The 9,633-nt window shown below is 41.2% G+C and overlaps 1 protein-coding gene across 5 annotated transcripts in view; it reads right to left on the reverse strand.

Annotated features, from left to right (window-relative positions):
• Positions 1-6,033, reverse strand: part of LOC144468284 (1-phosphatidylinositol 4,5-bisphosphate phosphodiesterase) — a 31,732-nt gene extending 25,699 nt beyond the window's left edge. For 4 of the 5 annotated variants that reach the window (XM_078177640.1, XM_078177641.1, XM_078177639.1 and 1 more), the window contains exon 1: positions 5,777-6,033. The gene's annotated coding sequence lies outside the window, so the exon portion shown is untranslated. Of the gene's footprint in view, positions 1-4,804; positions 4,909-5,776 lie in introns of those variants that run through there. The other variant, XM_078177637.1, reaches the window with a different exon arrangement.
• Positions 6,034-9,633: the final 3,600 nt, after the last annotated feature.

A 9,633-nucleotide genomic window follows, 5' to 3' on the forward strand; every position in this document is an offset into this window, starting at 1 on the left:
GAAAACTGCACTTCCTTTTTACTAAATAGAGAAATTGCGTGGGATAAATCCACTACCGAAGGCCAGAAGTGACATCCTCGATCGAAATCAGCTGCGCGTCGTTCAGGAGACGTGGACAGTACCGTCGCGGACAGCCTGTATTGATTTTCGAGGGTCTAATGGAATTCAAGAATTCAATTATTCCCGGGCAACCGCGGCTGCGGTAAAAACTCTTCGCCATTTAAATAGGCCGGCAGATCTAATTAAAGTTATTGAATATCGTCTTTCCTGAAGAGGAACAGACTTCGACCTTCTGGAGACTGGCGCTGCCGCGCGTACCGTGAATAACGTGTTGACATTATAATCTACAAGTGCTCGTTTCTTTCAAACTGGTTCCTGCAGAACTATAGTCGTAGTGATTATCAATTAGTTTCAGTTCGATAATTTGAAACTGTTCTTACTAGGAAAAAGTGTACTGAATTTTCATTCATTATTGGGTACAAACAATTCTATGACAATTACAGTGTAGAATATAAAAATGTAATGTACGTAGAAATGTAAGTGGTCTAAAATTACAAAAAAACTTTATTTTCCTTAGTAATGCAGTAGGATTAGTATACGGAATAGAATGTATTATTAATATTATATATTCATGAGTTCAACGAAGCAATTTAAATGCGTAAACAAACGTCGTATGCAACTGCTTAGTGGCTTTAGCCATTCTTCGAATTAAAGGTACGCAATACTTTTATTTGCTTTTATTCAGTCTCTATTCTCAGCTATTAGGTCATGCAATATCATTTAAATGAAATTTTACTATTTCTGTGCAACTCTCTGCTAAAAGAGCGACTTTAAAAATACCATGTGATCAAGTTAATTCGTTTAATGGAATTACATTTGATAATCTAGGATATACGGTATCGAATAGCCTGCTAGCATTATGTATAACCAAGGTTACAATGACCTACTCGTTCTTATTAAAAGTACGTTTATGAATTGTGTGTTCAGACGTATACATTCGAATTAAATTAGCAAATCCCAGAATCTTTAGATCCGACAGCTTGTCAACGACATTTAAGCAAGCTCGCATTAATTGCTGATCATTAAAGTGTTAACATTTACCGTATCCAAGCTAAACTCTTCCGACAACGAGTCTAAATAGGCAATTCATGCGCAAGCTGGAGACACGTTACGGGCGAAGCAAGGGAACTGAAAAACTACATCAATTATGGTTCGATCTGCATCTGACCACGAACCTGGCCACGAACCTGGAATACCTGGCATAATGACACGCAACACGAGCGAACCTCACGCACAGGCAGTCGTCTACAACGAATCACTGCCTGATGGTCTTGTGGCGTGCTTATACGGCGTTACGTAACGTCTTAATCGTCGGTCCCGAGCAAAGCGAATGAAACAGTCGGTGAATAGGCGGCTGATGAACACGACCAGTTAATGAAGTGGACCGATAAAAGACGCGCGGCCTCCGGGAGCGGTCGGTTTCCCACTTTCGGAGCGTTTTTAAAATATGGCCTAGCATTATGTGCGAAGTGGCTGTTACACTTTCCGCACACATGACCCTAAATACAACGCAAACATTTACACTCCGATACACATAAGTGGAGCGCCGCTTGGAAAATGTTTACACAGCCGATGAATGCCGACCGTTGCCGCGCTGGTTACGCGCCGCTTCGGGATCCGTAGATCAGGGGAAAACGAGTCAGCGCCGCGCTGAGAAATTTCTTCTTGCGAGACGGATTAATCGACAAGTGCCAGTGGTTCAATTACCGCTCGTGGATCGATAATTACATAACTTCCGACGCAGGCCTCGAAGGACGAGCTAAATCGCCGCGACATTGACCGCTGAATCGCTTAATACGCTCGGCGATGGCGGTCACGTTACAGAAGAATGGAAATGAATGAGGGGCCACGACCCGCGTCCGCTGACCGCATTAACCGGTTCACCCTGATTTCTGTAATCCGCCTGATTACGCCGGACTCGTAATTTCCTTGTCAACGTGCACGGAACCGGCTGAATTAACTGCGATACGCAACCGAGATGGTTTGTTTTGCGGGCGACGATATTCAAATCGTTTTCGGAAATCTATGGGCGTCGAAACTTTTGCGGAACCGGCTGCGTTCGTTTGTTTATTACTAGACGCTCGCGCACCATTTGCCGGAGAAGAGATAGTCGTCTCGGGGCAGTAGATTTCTGTGAATAGATATTATTGAGAATATTGAATGCTCAAGTGGTATCTGCTTTGTTACATTCTGGGAACTTGTTTGCAGAGATACGTCTGAGGTTTTGTAATAAATCTTTCGTTTCCTGTGTGCACGAATGTAAGCTTTATCTTGCATATCATTAACAACGTATACGAGGAATACAATGCAGTAATTGTAAGATTTCGTAGTAATTTTGTATTATTCCGTATGTGTGAATTTAAATCTCCCTTTCAACGCTTTCACATGTTTTTAATGAATTTATATGACGAACTCTAATCTTTCTTTTTCGGTGTGAATCGTAAGAACTTTCATTGTCCGATGTTCTTGTTTATTTTTCAGCAGAAACTGGCGTGTTCGGTAAATTGTCTATTTAAATGGTCTTTTATTACATTTTTATCAACTATCGTTTTATTTACGCATAAATTTCCTTTTTCGATTTAAAAGTAAATTCAAGCTCTGGCGTGCATAAACTTCATGCAGGTAGACCTTCATATTAAAGGACTTATTGGAAAGTCTCGGAGACACATTTCTTAATTTAAGTTCCCCGGACTAATACTTAACTAGATTCCGTAATGAAAGAAACTTTTCCCATCCGGAATATAAGAAATGCAACAGCAATCGTATTAAGTGAAGGAGGGAGTGGAAATAGTCTGCCATACACAGACACGCGATTCAATTCCAACTGAGTAATACACGAGTCTGAGAAATCTTCTACTTTAAGTAGTACGATAAATATGACACACATTAACTGTGTCATGAAATTTGTGAGACTAATTAACCTAATTGATTCAATGATTTGTCACACTCGTACAATACAATTTTAATATGATCAGACAACTTCTATCTAGTTTCAAGAACAATGTTATAAGAGAAGTAATTTCATTATTTTATTAAACTTATAGAGTGTATAAGATCGAAACTTTTTCTAGCGGAAAAAAATTGGAACAGTGTAGTAGTATATTTCCTTTTTTTATCATTAAGCCCGGAGGCTTTAAAAAATGGACCTAACTTTTTATCCGACTTAATACATTTAAGGCCATAAAAAAGTTTCTGTCCCGTCAAAAAGAATGTATGACTCGATTTTGCGTGAAAGTGATCCAATTCCCGTGCAAGGATTGCAAAACCTAGTTTACTTTGCCGACACACATTTTCACGCAAGACCTTTTTACCTGTTGCACCTTCGGTTACAGCATACTCTATGCTTTTCAATCGCGTGAGATTCGCCGTGATAATGTCAGTAATCATCTACGTTGCTCTACAATAAGATTCAACGTTACAGAATTCTTAGATCTTCAAGAACTCCGAAACAATCACGGCTAGGCAATGTATAGGGCGGGAGGAAATTATACGCCACGATCGCAACGACAAAATTTTACACCTCTGAATCGGTGGAGATTTATTTAGATATGTTACCTTGACATTCAAGGTCGATTTTCTCTTGCCTGAATTGTATCCAACTCGTCGCGGGGATAAAAAGTCTCATAGAAACAATAGGTCAAGAGTTAACTGTTCACATAAAAAACTATATCGAAGTTCCGATGATTTTGAAATACGGAAAATTAATGTTTAGCGAGTAAAATATAATATTATACAAGGAGAAACGATCTCAACTTCCTTTTTCTCCGTTAATAGCAAGATAATTATTCTATACTTTATTGTAAAATATAGGAACATTACAAATGCTATGTATAAAAAACATCGTAAGTCTAGCATTGTTTTTTTATACAAGCATAGACTTTGCTCCTATTGTGTCTTCAAAACTTTTAATCGTCGCGACGGACGGAATACAATTCAAGTAAAAGAAAATTGACCGTAAATATCATGGTCAAGGCGAATTTTACGGCTCCATTATTGAATAAATCTCTACTTATTAAAAGCCGTGAGATTTTCTTGCGGTAGTCGTGACATGCTAGGCCAATAACTATGAAACGCATACTTTACCCTATAACTTTACTATAAAATTTAAACAACTCATACTTAATGTGCTAATATAATTTCCTTCCACCGAATGCAACGATCATAGTTGAAACATCGAGAAATCATTCTAGACACAACTGGCCAGGCAATCTGCTACGAAGGAGCACCCAGAGCTCGAATCTTAGCTCGAGTTAGCAGCGCGAAAACATCGAGTTTTCCCGTAGCTAGGCGCGGGAAGTTCTAGCGAGCGAGGCGAGCAGCATAATACGCTCCCATCGGAATTCATCCGTGAACTCCGACTCCGACACCAACAGCTGTTCCAGCAGCTTCGCCGCCGGGGCGAGAGAACTCGTCGAATTAGCGGGCGCGTACAAGTTCGCGAAGAATGCACACCGCGCGCGCGTTACCGCTTCTAACGAGCGCGGCAACACCCGAGGCGCCTTGTTTCTTCGCTCGTTAGAGCGGACTCCCATCCGGCGAGAAGGTCAAAAGTCAGTCTAGAGGGGAAACCGTTGGAGCAGCAGAGGGGTGCGGAAGCGTGGAGGGACGTGGACAGGAGGCGTTTGATAAAGTGGTTGACGGCCGATGACAAGTTAATATCGGGCGACGGCAAGGTGGCCGGAGGGATCGACCGCGAGCCAATAACTCGTAATGGACAGGACGTCTCTGGCGTCGGATCCCATACCGCGGGAGGCTGTGTGTTTGTCCCCGGTGTTTCTCGGCCATGCTCCGGATTCCCTTGACCTCGAAAATCCTTCGGGAGGCCCGGTGAGTCAGGGTCGTGCGGATCCCCATCGTCCTCCCACCCCTTCCATCCTCGACCGCCCTTCTTTTCCTTGCCCCATCGGCGCGTCTCCTTCGTCCCTCGCGTCCTATACTCGACCTTCCGTTCGTCCTTGCCCAGGACGAGTTGGCAGACCGACGAGGACACGCTCGCGCGACCGTGCGCACGATTTCTGGGTCCCGTGTGTGCACGGTACCCACGGAAACACGATGCTCGCGCGCTAACACGCATGAGCGTCGCGTAAACGTACGGGGGAAGAAGAAGACAAACAAAACGAGGAGCGAGTCTGGAGCGAGAGGGGAACGAACAATCGGGCAGCTGAAGACAGAGGAAGAGAGAAAAAGAGCGGAAGAGTGGGGATCCCTGGAAGATGGAGAAGGGAAGTCGGCCGATGGGAACCTGAGGAAAGGGGACGGCACGATAGACGGCTGAGCGCTGAAAGTATGCGTATACCCCGTGCACAGAGTGTTATGCTAATGGTCATCCTGGAAGGAAGTTTCCTTAGCGGCTTGATTACGCACAGATCGATGCGATCGGTTAATTGAACCGAAGACTACCTTTTACAGGAATTCGAAATGCCCTATCCGGCGTGCGACGACTACCAACTCGAACTTCGCGAATCTACGCAAATCTGTGGTCGCTATGTGTTCTACAGGCCCGGTTGAACTCTCGGCTCCAGGAAAGTCTAGTCGCAGGTAATTTTTACGTTAAACGTGCGTCAAGGTTCCGGACGAGACGCGACGCGTGTCCGTGACGTCCAGTGACCATGGACGGTTGTCTGGCGCACGCATGCACGCACGCACGCATAACACGCGTACTACATACACCACATCTAGCGAACGTAATGTCTGCTGTGTGTTTTCTTCGCCTTACCGTGTGCGAAATTACCGGCTGTACGACGAAGACGATCGTGCCACGATCCAAACATATTCTCCTTCACGGTACCCTCTCGCACCGGGCCGCACACTGGAGCACGGAAAGTAGATCACCGTCCAATGGCTCGTGGGAAAATAAAGAAAAATAAAAAAAAACACGAAGCCGCCGACCGGACAGTTGTGCGAGGAGCACGCGTTTCCTCGGTGCGACACTGAACGCCTTTCAGGCGCGGCGGAAGAAACTGACGGTGCGGCACCGTCTGTTGACGGGCAAGCCACCAGCCTGGCTCGATACCGTCCGTTTCTCCTGCGCGCATGTGCCGACGTCGAGCGACTTGCCATTGCCGCTCTGTTTCCACTTTGCTCCGCCGGCAAACAAGATTTCTCACTGACAGATCACTACCAGAGATCACGATTCTGAACGTCTCGCACAGTTTACGCGGCTCACGGATCAAGCTTTACTCACAGATTCAACAGGGGAAAATCGGTGCACTTAGAAAAAAATCCACTTTTTCAGAAACGTTTAATATTTTAAAAGATAATAACATTTTGATAACAAATACCTAACGAGCATTTTTAGGACTTCAAAGAGGGTTTCTTTCAGATTTTTTTAACACATCCGTGACAGGCGATAATCGCACGAAATGATTAATTGAATACTGCATAGAATTTTCAAAAATCTGTAGCTGAGTGTGGGAAGTCTTTCTTATTTTTATATCCGAGTATCATCATTGTAGTCGTTCATTATTCGATCTTTTAAAAAATTTAACATTATTAGCTGCGTATACAAAAAATATTTTTTAGAAGTAGAACTACTTTTCCCGTAGTCAGCTAAAGAATTTAAAATAAAGTAGAAGATACAGATAATAATAACAGAATAATAGAGTGACAATATTTTGTTACACACAATTCATCATATAAAGAAACTATAGATATTTATAATATATTAACTTCTGTATATTTCAACGTACAGTATAAACATTGACATACCGAAATTTTAATTACACGTGTGCACGTGTATTTCTAAATGAAATGAGTATCTCGAATTACAATTCGAGAGATGGAATTCTGTGGCAATAGTCTCCTTTACCACCAAGGACCTTTGCACAACGATTTCTTTCACGGATGCATTGACTACCACTTCTCAAATATTCAATAAAAATATCAACATATCGATTGTCAATATAAATTTTAACAATCTAATGTTTCGTTAAAAACAATGATATTTGGGAAACTTTAAGAGTTTTGTCGATCAAAGAATCGCAAGGAAGAGAGGACAAAACAAAAGTACCTACAAAGTTTACTTAGTTTGTGAAACATTTTTCACGGCATTTCTGAAGAAACATTGAACTATGCATAAATATAAATTAATTTTAAGACAGATGAATGACGAATTTTCGTGTTTTCCTGAATCCGAGACGAAGAATTGAGATAATGGGGAAGTAAACTTTTTTTTATTGTCATTGCAGTCGCATGTGCAAAATAACATACGTGCAAAATGTAATCATGTTACAGAAATATACATGGAACACAAAAGTGTATGTTGCACTGAACCGTTTATTCTTTGCGATTCTTAGCATCCTTTGTCTGCTAGTTCGCATTTATTTGATCATTAGCATGTTGGTAGTCGCGTTCACCACATATGGGTCACACTAATTTTTCAACAGAGTTTAGAAATTCGATTTTATTGTGATATGTCCAAAAAAGTGGATTTTGTTAAGATTTCCATAATAATAAACAGTTGTTGAATTTTTTAGTTTTGGTTTTATTGAATAAATATTTACAGTTAAAATTCACCACTTATCGTATTAGTTTCGGTTTCAAATGCTCAGGCTTTTCTTAAATAAAGAGTTCAATTAGATCTCGCACTTTTTCTTTATTTATTTTCTGAGAATTTCATTGCTTTGTCTAAAAAATTGTCAAAATTACAACACGGTTTGTAAAGTAACGTTAGCTACTGAACATTTATCTTCATAAAAGTATGCAGAGTGTAAGGCAATTAGTGGTACTACGAGGAAATAGAAGAGGAGAGTGAGAGATTCTACACGAAAAATTCAAACGAAATTGTAGAATAAATTTTTTCCCATGATATTTCGTATTCAAGGAAAGTGAGTCTAAGTATCTACAAAAAGTAGAATCAATAAGTCATAAATAGACGCGGCAATTATACCTATTCAAATGCACCTGCATTCGTCTAAGATACCTGTTTGATAAGTTTTTGTACGTTTCATTAGACAGACATATTATAATAGTAAGAAACTCCAATCAACAATTAGCAAGTTAACGAATGGTGCACGTGATGTACGTGTTAAGACATAGTATCGAATGTTAAATTCATCAGTCATGTAACGGTATTTTTTACAGCACCTGAGCAAGAATTTCGTTTTCTTATATGTGTAATGCAAGTCCAAGAACATGCGTTGTAAACGAATTTTGTTTATAGTACCCAGATCTGGACAGAATGTTTTAGCCTCGGTAAAAAGTTATTGGAAACGGTAAATTTGAAAAGTATTCGGGGAAGAAACTAGGAAGTATTATTTTTATGTTTATTCAGACGAGTCAGATTGTATATGTAACATTTAAAAAACGAACTCCTTTTAACTCTAGCATATCCACGTACGAACTTCTGCGCAGTTTGATCCGAAGAATTCGAGTTGCACCGACGAATGGAACAGTTTTTTTAGTCCGAGTATGTGGGTCATAAATTTTTTACGATACTAACAATTTTATTGCATTTACTTTCCAAGTTATACTCGGCTTCGCGATGTTTAACTTAAGCGAGGAATTTCGTTGGGACGATGTCTGTCGAGGAATCCGTAAAAGAAGGATTGCTGCGTATCGAAATGTTGATACAGTTGATTATTTTTAAGCGAACAAACGGAGTTAATGAATTGTATAAGGGAACTTTATGAATAGTCATAAAGTACCTCCTTTGTACGTGTCATATGTCATATACAGCATGCAACATAAATTTATAAGTAATGCGAACATGTTCGATAACACAAGGTCGACCGAGAAATGCAGTGTTTCAAGCAATTGCTCATATCTCGCGTTTAAATAACATACAGCTGCGCTACGAGCGTCCCAACACTTCCGTGTCTGAGTACTTACAGTATCATTCATTCCCCTTCGAGGTTGCGGGATACCGAAATTACACCAGATGAGTGGGAAGCTCGTTTCGGACCCAGTATATTTAGATTCTTATAGTGCACGGTAATTAGTAGCCAGGGCAATTCCAAGGACTCGAATAGCATCGGCGTTAAATATTCAAACGTGTACCATTAATATCCCTACCTAAATGGACAAAAATCAGCAGATCGAGAAGGCAGGCAAGCTTTTTGCTTTGTTTAATGGATGCGTGGGTACGAATCCAGGCAACGGGCAATCAAAATCGAGACTCCTGCGCGGGTGACCACTTTTTCCTGTCGAATGTCCTTCCGTGTCATCGAGCATTCCTTGTTGTTGTAATTTCAAAGACAACCGCGGACAGAATGACTCGTTGCCCGCTTGCAAAACTATTGAATTACCAGCTGCGCCAAAGAGAAACGGAGTCGTTCACGTGAAATTGATATTTACAACAAAGCAGCATTGGAGAAACATGGAACCGTATCGTTGTTTCGTGCACTTAGCCGAATAGAATCGGAAAAGAATTGTCTGCGTTTGAAACACGCTCCGGCAAAGTTTCCAAAGGCATTTCGGTAAAGAATGGAAGTCTGAATCAGACGATATAAATACCCTTCGGTGTGAATAGAGTAAAGTCGGTTTCCTATACTTATGCCACTCTGATCCGCAGCCACGGTAATAAAAATAAAATATGATCGCGACTATATTAGCGAGCCGACCAGGGCAAAAGGT

Source organism: Augochlora pura, chromosome 4, assembly GCF_028453695.1.
Source record: "Augochlora pura isolate Apur16 chromosome 4, APUR_v2.2.1, whole genome shotgun sequence".
In the NCBI taxonomy this organism is placed as follows: Eukaryota; Metazoa; Arthropoda; class Insecta; order Hymenoptera; family Halictidae; genus Augochlora; species Augochlora pura.